The 11,212-nt window shown below is 41.2% G+C and overlaps 2 protein-coding genes across 3 annotated transcripts in view; both read right to left on the bottom strand.

Annotated features, from left to right (window-relative positions):
* The window catches only part of LOC100986729 (aldo-keto reductase family 1 member C1), an 88,881-nt gene that overhangs the window by 22,049 nt on the left and 55,620 nt on the right, over window positions 1-11,212 (bottom strand). The gene's annotated exons all lie outside the window — the stretch shown is intronic.
* Window positions 3,084-11,212, bottom strand: part of AKR1E2 (aldo-keto reductase family 1 member E2) — a 130,009-nt gene continuing 121,880 nt past the window's right edge. The window contains exons 19-20 of the mRNA XM_003827773.5: window positions 6,267-6,365; window positions 3,084-3,334 (exon numbers count right to left, since the gene is read on the bottom strand). The gene's annotated coding sequence lies outside the window, so the exon portion shown is untranslated. The remainder of the gene's footprint in view (window positions 3,335-6,266; window positions 6,366-11,212) is intronic.

The following is an 11,212-nucleotide window of genomic DNA, read 5'->3' as shown; positions in this document are numbered from 1 at the left end:
GAATCAGGAAACTGTCTCATTACATATACAAATCTGTTAGCACCATGTGAAGAAGTCTGAGGAATGGTAAGCTCTCGGGGTCGCCCAGGAGCGTCTGTAACTTCTCTCATCTTTTCCTGACTCTTCCTCCTCTGTGTATTGATGTCATCCTCAGGCTGGGTGGAGGCTGCTGCAGCAATTTTAGAACTCCCAGGGCAACAGGACAAGAGCCACTTGAAGAAGAGGGGCCGCCGCATCTTAAAAGCTTCTTTCCAGATGTGAGAGATACCTTCTCAGAAGCCTGCAGCACAGTCCCTCTCATGCGGCGTTGGCTAGGGCTGGGTTGCAGCACTCTTCCCACTGTAGCTCATGCCAAGGGCAAGGGAATAAACATGAGTGACCTTAGCAAAGCTTTTCTCATAAAATGCATGTTGGTGATAATACAATCCTAACCCCTAAACCATAATGAAAAATTGATATTTTCAAAAAGTTAGACATTTGCAACCTTGCTTATGCCTCAAAATAGCTTTGCAAGCTTTTAAAACAACTGTAAATAAATCAGTCTTAAATGTAAGACCTGAGACTATCAAGTGCTAGAAGAAAATCTAAGGAAAACTTATTGGGGCAAAAAATTCTTAAGTAGGTCCTGGCAAGGAACTCAGACTAAGATTTCAAAAACACAAATGAGAGAATAGGAAGAGACGCATATGACTTAATTAAACCAATAAGCTTCTGTAACGGCAAAAAAAAATAAAATAAAATAAACAGAGAACAGACAACCTATACAATGGGGGAAAATAATTGCAAATTGTGAATCTAACAGGGGACTGATATCCAGAATTTATAAGGAACTCAACCCAACAACAATAATTACAACAAAACCCAAATAACCTCTTTAAAATTCATCAAAGAGCAGAGGTTTCCCAACTCCATGCCTAGGCACACCTATAGGCACTTGATATCTGCCCACTGGATCCTCCATCTTCCACTGGTGGAGACTCAGAAGGCTGGGAGGCTGGGAAATTATTGGGTAAGTACAATGGACATTATTCAGGTGATAGCTACACTAAAAGCCCAGACCTCACCACTGTGCAATATATCTATGTAGCAAACTGCACTTGTAAACTTTAATTTTATACAAATCCAAAAACAAAATAAAGGAAACATAGTGATACCTAAACTTTTCTACAGATCAAATGAATAAGAATCTCTGGTGTAGGATTTTAGCTTTTGGCAAGATGGTCTACAAAAATACAATCAGGGCAATTTGTTCTGGCTATAAGCAGATTGATCCAGTTTGTTTGCTATAAGCACAGATCAATAGGTACAAGGACAAGAGACCCCAACCAGCAGAAAACCTAAAGGAGAAATTTAGAGAGAATGAGTGTAGTCTGAGGATTTCAATTTACTTTATTATGTAAGCAAATCTGAATATGTAAACTTGTGTGGAGATTGAAAGAATGGAAAGAGGAAACACGAGAGACCCAATGACTGCAACCCTTAATGAATCAAGAACTTGATGAACTGATGTGTAGTGAAAATCGAAGCATAAGAGGCTTCATTAGTATGAAGTGTGTTAAAGTTAAAGGTTCATAGAGCAGTTATAAGTACTTCTTTGTCTGTATAAGTTATAGCATAGAAGTAGTTACCTGAAGTATAATCTAGGTATGAGTAGAAACTTTCAGTTGTTGAGAATGTAAAGAACAGCAATGCTGGAGTTCTCTGCATGTACAGTGAAAAAAGATATTCACAAATCCTGGGAGAAATGGTAAACTAAGGGAATAAAGGGACTATAACTAGAAGGGGACATATGATAGGGTATAAATGATATCAGAGCTAAGGAACAGGTTTTTATTTCATTATATCTGAGATGAAATCTAGATTTTTCAGGACCTAGTGGCTGGTGATATAGTACTTTCTATTAGCAAGGCTAGAAAATTAAGGCTTACTTGCTTCAAGTTCTCCACAAAGCTAGTACAGTAGGCTCAATAATGCTCCCTCCCCCTGCCCTGCCAATAACTCATGCCTTTATCTTTGGAACCTGTGACTATGTGACCTTACCTGGCAAAACAAACTTTGCAGATGTGATTATGTTAAGGATCCTAAGATAGAAGCGTTTCCTGAATCATCTGGATAGGCAATGTCATCTCAAAATCCTTACAAGTGGCACCCAGGAGGGCCACAATCAAAGAGGATGTGTAAGGAAAGACGCATAGGACAGAGATCCTAAGATGCCATGTAGTTGGCTTTCAAGATAGAATAAGTGCCATGAGCCAAGGAACACATTCTCTGGAACCTGGAATGGCCCGGAATAGCATTTTCCCCTAGACCCTCAAGAAGAAATACAACCTTGTGGACACCCTGACTTTAGCCTTTTGAACCAGATTTTGGAATTCTGATTCCAAATTCATTGGAATTTGAGAAAATTATGATGTTTCATAATTGATGAACTGTGAGAAAATTAATTATGGTGTTTCAGGCCACAACATTTGTGATATTTTTTTACAGCAGAAATAGGAAATGAATGCAAACATGATTCAGCAATTCTGATCCTCTCTCTCCTGCATCATCAGTTTTTCTCTTTCTACTAGATTCTTCCTAAGAGCATATAGGCATGCTGTTTTTTCTGCCATCTCAAAGAAAATTGTCATCTCAATTGTCAGGTGTATTTATAACCCATTCTTTGAATACTTTCTACACTTCTGTATCTAATTCTTCTCTTCCTACACTTTTTTGAATGCACCTCTATTCAGGCTGTTGCCTTTACCAATTTATCAAAATTGGGACAAGGGAGAGGATGTTGAAAATAACTAATGAGAACTAAGCTTAATATCTGGGTAACAAAATAATCTGTAGAACAAACCCCCATGGCATGAGTTTACCTTTATAAAAAACCTGCACGTGCACCCCTCAACTTAAAATAAAAGTTAAAAATATTGAAAATTAAAAAAGTTTTGGAGACCTGAATTACATTATTTAATTCTAATTCTGAAAAATTACCTTATTTAATATTTATGAAACAATTCTGATACTAATTCTGAACAATTACATTATTTAATATTTATGGAAAAGTTAAATTAAAAGAAATACACATAACAGTGTCATGGCTAGCCTTTGACATTCTCTTAAAAAATTAAAGCACAACATACTGAACAATTACATTATTCTAATTTAAGGAAGTGTGTGAAGAGCACAAAGTCAGAAATGGCCCCAGTGGCCCTAAGGGCTCATCTGGTTGTAGGTGGGCTTGTACTTGAGTCCTGGCTTGTCTGAGGATCAGTTCCAACAGTTAGTGATTGAAACTGGACACCCTGATGGACTTCATTAAACCTGCATCTCTGCATTTCTCCAGGGCCTAGGAAAGAAGGAAATGGGTGTAGATCTTCAATGTATCGTGGCTTTGTCATTTGTCATTAAACCTTTTCTTTAGTGTGGTAAAATATATATAATATACAATTCATCATTTAACCATTTTGAAACGTATAGTTTATTGGCATTAAGTCCATCCACCTTACTGAGCAAGCATCACCAGTATACATATACTACATTTTAATCATCCCAAACTAAAACTCTACTGACTAAACAACAATTTCCCATTTCCCCCTTATTTCATCCTCTGGCAACCACCATTCTACTTCCTGTCTTTGCATTTATTTATTCCAGGCACCTCACATAGTTGGAGTCATACAGTGTTTGTCCTTTTGTGTCTGGCTTATGTAGCTTAGTAAAATGTCCTCAAGGTTCAACCATATTATTGCACGTATCTGAATTTCCTTCCTTTTTAAAACTAAATAATGTCCCTTTGTGTGTAGACACAAAACTCTGTTTATCCTTTCATTTGCTGATGCTCACTTGCATTTTCACCTTTTGATTATTGTGAATAGAATTATTATGAATAAGGTTATCATGATTAATAACATTGCTTCAAAAATATGTTTTAGTTTCTGCTTTTAATTTATTTAGGTATTGTGAGCCCCAAATATCTGAGACATGCCCCAGTCAATTTAGAAATTTAGTTTTCCAAAGCAAAACCTCTCTCCTATTGTCCAGGCTGTCCTCTGCTATGGTTACTGGGCTCGTTTTCAGCACAAAGGTCTCAGTGTTGTGTTATACTTTCCAAGTGAGCCTTCAGGCCTTTTCCTTTTATATATTTTTGCAAGAAAGTTAATGAGGCATCTCATCCGAAATGCATGCTATCATGTGTATATTTTGGCATTGGTTGAACAAGGTGTGTTGGCATCCAAACCACGCCTTCATCATTTAGTTTTCAACCTTTCTTATCTTGAATACATCCTCTGTCCTTGGTAGCCTTTTTATCCTCAAGAGGATACTGGGATTTGAAAGCTGTCAGATCTATTTGGGGAATTAAAGGTGCCTGGACCTCAGCACTGCTGTTGGTTGTGTGCCTGGCTGTGCAGTCAGTGAAGGTGTTCCCTCTAGCTAGATTGGAATTCCTGTGCTGATGGCATGGACAATGCCTAACAGCTATTTCTCTTGGGGTTGTCACCACCTCCAATAGCTCCAACGTGGCTCTGCATATTTAATTTTAGTATTACACACGTTTAGCAGTCCCCTTTCCTTGCAAATAGCTCTGTGTGCATGGACTATCATGAAAGAATATTTGGAATCAGTTTAGATATTGGTTCTCTTCCCTTTGGTCAGTTGCAAGGCTCTCATAAGGGCGATTTACTCAGCCTTTTGCACAGAAGCCCCTGTTGGGACAGCTCTTGCAGCTATCACCTCCGAGAGAGACACTATAGCCTAGACAGTATTCCTCCTTCTGTTGGTGACCAGGCTGCTTCTGTCCACAAAGAGCATCCAGTCTCTACCCTGGAGGGCTGTGTCCTTCAGATCTGGTTGACTGGAAGACTCTTGATCTATAACCGCTAGGGAGTTGTGTACTAGTTCCTTTGATTGTCCAGTAGGTGTCAACTAAGTGGCAGAGTTTAAGGCTCCAGTGGCTGGCCTGTAGTTTACTTCAGGATCATCAAGGAGGATAGCCTGATACTTGCCTAATCTGCCCACCATTAGCCAGTAGCCATCCTTCTGCTCTAATAACTCCAGGACTTCATGGGGCACATAAATCGTGATGGGCTGACCTAAAGTCATCCTCTTAGCTTCCTTGAGCAACAGGCAGGTGGCAGCTACTGCGCTGAGACAACGGGGCCAGCCCTTTGTCACTGAATCAAGCTGTTTTGAAAAATAAGCCACTGGTTGCAAATTTTTGCATTAGGACCCCAAGTGCTAGACCCAGTCTCTCATGCACATCAAGTTGGAAGGGTTTATGATAATTTGGCAGTCCCAAAGCTGGGGCAGATGTTAACTTATGCTTTAGTTGTTCAAATGCAGTCTGATGTTTTACTTCCCATACAAAGTGGTCATGGTTGGCCCCTTTTAACAGTTCATATAGTGGCTTTACTGCCAGTGCCTAATTGGGAATCCAAATTCTACAGAACCCTGCATTCCCAGGAAGGCCCTCCACTACTTTCTGGTTCTGGGCACTGCGGCAGAGGCAATTGCATTTGGCCTCTCCTCTGCCAGGGCTCTGGTTCCTCTCTGTAATAGAAATCTTAAGTATTCTACAGTTTGTTTGCATATCTGTGCCTTTTTGCTCAAGACTTTGTACCCACAGGCTGCCAAATGGTTTAGAGTCTGTACAGTGTTATCTTGACACTCTTGCCTTGAGGGGCTTAAGATTAGCAGATCATCCACATATTTTAGTAGTGTCCCATTTTCCAACTGTAAGTCTCTTATGTTCCGAGCCACTGCTTCCCCAAATACAGTTGGGGAATTTTTAAACCCTTGAGGAAGCACTGTCCAACAGTATTGAAATCGTGCAAGCTGTTTCAGGGTCTGTCCACTCAAAAGTGAATAATAATTGACTTTCTGGGTCCACTGGTATAGAAAAGAAAGTATCCTGTAAATCTAACACTGTAGACCATTCATGGTCTCTGGGCAAGGAAGTAAACATAGTGTATGGATTGGTCGCAGTGGGGTGGATGTCTTCCACGATATCATTGGTCACCCTTAGATCTTTCATAAACCTGTACTTGTGTGAGTGAGGCTTCTTTACGGCAGGATGGGTGTATTATACAAGGTCTGACAAAGTCTTATTAAGCCATGTCAAAAGAATCGAACCAGTACTGGCTGTATGCCTTCTAGAGCCTCTTTCTTTAGGGGTACTGTTTATTTTAATCAGGTCAGATACCTTCCTTTAGCCTGACTTTTATGGGATTCACATTAATTGTCCTCCCCAGTTGGTCGGAAGCCCATACTTCCGGCTTTACCTTATTGAGGACTTCCGGTGGAATCATCTCTACTTCAAGCTGTGGAGTTTTTGATTTCATCAGGAGGGCCTGTAGCTGCAATCTGGATTCTGGGGGTACCTGGAGGCACATTGGATGTTTCTCTGGTTCAAAGACAATTAATGCCTCTAACTTACACAAGAGATCTCTACCAAGCACAGAGGTTGGGCAGTCCCACACATAAAATAATTGATTAGCTATTATCAATACCTCATTGCCCACCTTGCAGGAGAAGGGTCACAACCCCCCCCCTCCTCCAACCAGTTTTAGCTCTCCATTCACCCCAACCATATTGACATAGGTGTCAGAAAGTCCACACTTTGGGATGTCAGTATCACCCGTATCAATTAAGAAGTCCAATTTTTGTTTCCCTACTGTCAATTTTACCCGAATGTCCTGTGGTGAAATCCTAATGCTGGACATGGTTGGAGCTTTTGGGAACTTTGGGCACCCTCGGTCCTCCTTGGATTTTTTCCAAACTTAACAGCCATAAGTGACTTGGGCTCCCCCTGACTCAGCTTGGGGCAGTCTTTCTTCCAAAGCACTGTCACCCTACAGTAAGCCCATTGATCTTTTTCTACTTTCCCTTTCCACCTTGGGGGTTCCTTTCTCTTCAGGTTTCCTCCCATGGCAGCTATGAGTATCTCTGCCTTCAGTAGTGCCTTGGTTTCCTTGGCTTCTCTGCTATTATAAGGCCTTGAACACAATGTCAATTAATTGAGAAGTGTTCATTCCAATAGCCCCCCTCCAGCTTTTGTAACTTCTTTGTGATGTCTGGGGCATTTTGCTCTATAAAAGTCATGTTTATCATTCTGACATTTTCAGGATCCTGCAGGTCTAAGTCTGTATGCTTTCTATATGTTTGACAGATACATCCATGAACTCTGAGGGAATCCTTGTTAGGCTTCTGCTGAAGCTCCTGCACTTTTTTCAGACTTTTAGGTCTCGGCACCCCTGACCTATCACCCTTTAGAATACTCCAGATGATTTGTCCAGGCCCCACCCTCCTCACTTGGGACCCAGTTTGGGTCAGCATGTAGAATCTCATCAGGGTCTGGGGTATCATCTGGGCTTTTTTCATGAAGACAACATGCTTCCTCCTTTCCATTGCCTAATGCTTGCTTTCTCTTGTCTGCAGTAAGCATAATATTTAGGAGGGCTTGCAAATTAGCCTAAGTAGGGTGATGGCTGGCAAAAATAGTGGTAAACAATTCAGTCATCTTCTGAGGATCTTCCCTGTAGAAAGGATTGGAAGTTTTCCAATTCAGTACATCAGATGTAGGAAAAGGCCTGTATGCCCAATAATATCGAGCTGAAGTCCCTTGCTGATTAATTCCCATGGGATATTGTCAGAGGGGAAATTGCCCTGCCCCAGCTTGGTAGATCTCCAGCCAAAATCAGTGTCTTGCCTAGTTCAGGAGGGAGAGACTATGTTTGCAGCCTCTTTATACTCCAGGGGTGGTGGTTCCTCCGCCTCTTGACTAAGTAATGTGGCACCAGTTTCAAGTGGGTTAAGCACATTTAACAACTGCTGACTCTCTAGCTCCTTTTCTTTCTCTCCCTGGGAGTCAGGACAAACTTTTTCCAAGTGGTGCACCATTAGTTTATTTCCTTTAACCTCTTGGTTATGTATCAACATAGATGTCTGAAAATAGGGTACTTTCTCTCATTTCCCTTAACACTGACAAAAAGGTTCTAACAGAAAGATCGTAAAATAGTTTAAAGATCTGAAAACAGGCCACTATTCTTTGAATCCTCATGTCAGGGCAGGAGCCCAACTTCCATTAGCTCTTGTTTGCAAACCCAGAGGGAATAATCACATTGGCCAACCAGCCCCTTTCTGTTTTTTGAAATTTTCCACTTTGCTGATTCCACTCAGTCCCTGCTCAGCTTTTCCCTCTCACCCGTTCTCCTTTAAAATGGTGAGTCACCTTGTATGAATCAAAGTTCAGTTCAGTCCATACTGGACCTCTTCCCTATTACAACACTGGATTACTAATAAAATCCATCCTCACCATTTTAACCAGTGTTCAACCTTGTTTATCTCTGACTTTAGCAATAGCAGAAATTTTTTCTAGCTTTCATAGTTAGTATCTACAGTCAGGTGAGAATGAAGGCTGACTAATATGACACCTCTGGCTTCTAGTACTGAGCAGCAAGCTAAGTATTAGAGGTTTAAAATATGATTAATTTCATAGCAAATTCTGGCATAAGTCAAAATAAGCACTTATATTTGATCATTAAAATATCAGGTCAATATCCACTTCATAAAGGAGATCATGTAACTGCAATTATGTTTCTTAAAGACTTCTGTTTAGAAATCATGTTTGCTTGATGTTCAAGTTTCTAGACTTCTCTAAGGGTCAATTGTTAAAACTGAGTTTTTTCTATTGCCAACAAAGATAGAGACTTTTCTTCTCTGCCCATTTCTTAGATTATTTCCTTGAGAAAAAATTGTATTTGTAAATCCTACCTCAGTCCCTTTGATATTCATGTAAATATTTTTAAAAGCCAACTAAGCCTCTTACCAGAATTGCAACATGTGAGTGTTTTGTTAAGGGTAAGAGAGCCAGCTCTTTGGAAATGTAAACATTAAAAAAGGAAAATTCCTATCTCCCTGGGTCCCTTGCTCCAAGCTACAACTGCCTGCTTGTCATGGAGAAATGTCATTTTTCCTAGTGATACAGGTGATTGACTAGCACAGATGGCTAACCCAATTACCAGGTGAATTTGGGATGAAGCCATGAAAGAATGTTATCAAAAAACAGTGTTGTTAGGCCTTCTTATGTGAGGACCAGTTATTATTTATCATGAGAAGATGTGTGTAAAGGCTGTACTCCTTGGCTTTTTAAAGAGGTCAGATTCATTTCTGCCTTTTAATCTCATTAGACCTTACCTGTGGTGCACATTGCAGTGTGGTTTAATGCCTTTTGAATAAGAAAATTATTTTCTTTCTTTTCTACATTTTTATGGAGGAGTTTTTTAGATTGGCAGGAGATTTCATTTTTAACATTATTCTCCAGTATAAAGGAAAACATACTTGACAGTTATGTCCCAAATTAGGTAAAAGAAGATTGACATTGGATGTCCCCAGGGGCTCATAATTTCTACCTGTAGTAACATAACTTTCCCCTGTTTTCTGTAGACACAGAACTTCCCTCCCTTACACAGACTCCTCATTGGTACAGCCCAATTACATCCACTGTCCTAAGCATATGGACCCCCTATCTATCTCAATCCCACCCCCAGTGATTCACTGGGGGAGCAGTTCCAGCCTTGGGTCCCCAGATGATGTAAGGCATTGAAAACCCCACCTTCCCATAGAGGGCCAAGAGCAGAGCATGGGCATATTTGATTAGTACTGAGGAAATATGAGAGTAGGGAAACTTTGCTGTGACTGTATTCTCGTGCATTAGCGCATTCTCACACTGCTATAAAGAACTGCCTGAGACTGGGTAATTTACAAAGAAAAGAGGCTTAATTGACTTACAGTTCCACAGGCTGTACAGAAAGCATGGCTGTGGAGGCCTCAGGAAACTTACAATCATGGAGGAAGGCAAAGGGGAAGCAAGCACATATTCACATTGCTGGAAGGAGAGAGAGAGAGAGAGAGAGGGAGGCAGAGAAATAGAGAAGAGGGAGGTGCTACACACTTTCAAACAACTAGATCTCATGAGAACCATATGATGAGAACAGCAAGAGAGAAGTCAGCCTCCATGATTCAGTCACCTCCCACCAGGCCCCTCTTCCAACAGTGGGAACTACAATTTCACATGTGATTTGGGTAGGGACACAGAGCCAAACCATATCACTCCGCCCCAGCCCCTTCCAAATCTCACATTCTTCTCACATTTCAAAAGACAATTATGCCTTCCTAACAGTCCCTGAAAGTCTTAACTTATTACAACATTAGATCAAAAGTCCAATTCTAAAGTCTCATCTGAGACAAGGCAAGTCCCTTTCAACTATAAGCCATAAAATCAAAACTAAGTTAGTTACTTCCTAGACACAATACGGGTATGGGTACTGAATAAATGCTTCTGTTCCAAAAGGGAGAAACTGGACCAAACAAAGGGGCTACAGGCCCCATAGAAGTCCAAAACCCGGAAAGGCAGTCAATAAATTTCAAAGCTCCAAAATAATCTCTTTTGACTCCATGTCTCATATCAAGGCCACACTAATGCAAGAGGTGGGCTCCCAGGGTCTTGGGCAGCTCTACCCCTGTGGCTATACAGGGTAAAGGCCCCATGGCTGCTTTCACTGGCTGGCACTGAGTGTCTGCAGCTTTTCCAGGCACACAGTACAAGCCTTCAGTGGATATACCATTCTGGGGTCTGGAGGATGGTGGCCCTCTTCTCATAGCTTCACTAGGCAGTGCCCCAGTGGGAACTCTGTGTGGGAACTCAAACCCCATATTTCCCTTCCACATTGCCCTAGCAGAGGTGCTTCATAAGGGTTCCATCTTCACAGCAGCCTTCTTCCTGGATATTCATGCATTTTTAAACGTTCTCTGAAATCTAGGCAGAGGCTCCCAAACCTCAACTTTTGGACTCTGAGAACCCGCAGGCTTAACACTACATGGAAGTCACAACACACTGGGGCTAGCATCCTCTAAAACAATAGCTCAAGATGTTTCTGAGGCCCTTTCAGTCATGGCTGGGGCTGAAGTGGCTGGTATGCAGGGTGCCATGTCCCAAGGCTTCACAGAGCAGTAGGGCCCTGGGCTTGGCCCATGAAATTATTTTTCTCTCCTAAACCTCCAGGTCTGTGATAAAAGGGGCTACCTTGAAGGTCTCTGAAATATCCTGGAGGCATTTTCCCCAATGTCTTGGCTATTAACATTTGGCTCTTCTTTATCTTGCAAATTTCTGCAGCTGGCTTGAATTCTTCCTCAGAAAATGAGTTTTTCTTTTCTACTACATGGTGGG

This window comes from Pan paniscus, chromosome 8 (assembly GCF_029289425.2).
Source record: "Pan paniscus chromosome 8, NHGRI_mPanPan1-v2.0_pri, whole genome shotgun sequence".
Classification (NCBI taxonomy): Eukaryota; Metazoa; Chordata; class Mammalia; order Primates; family Hominidae; genus Pan; species Pan paniscus.
The sequence above is the reverse complement of the archived record's forward strand: the minus strand, read 5'-3'. Positions and strand labels throughout refer to the sequence as shown.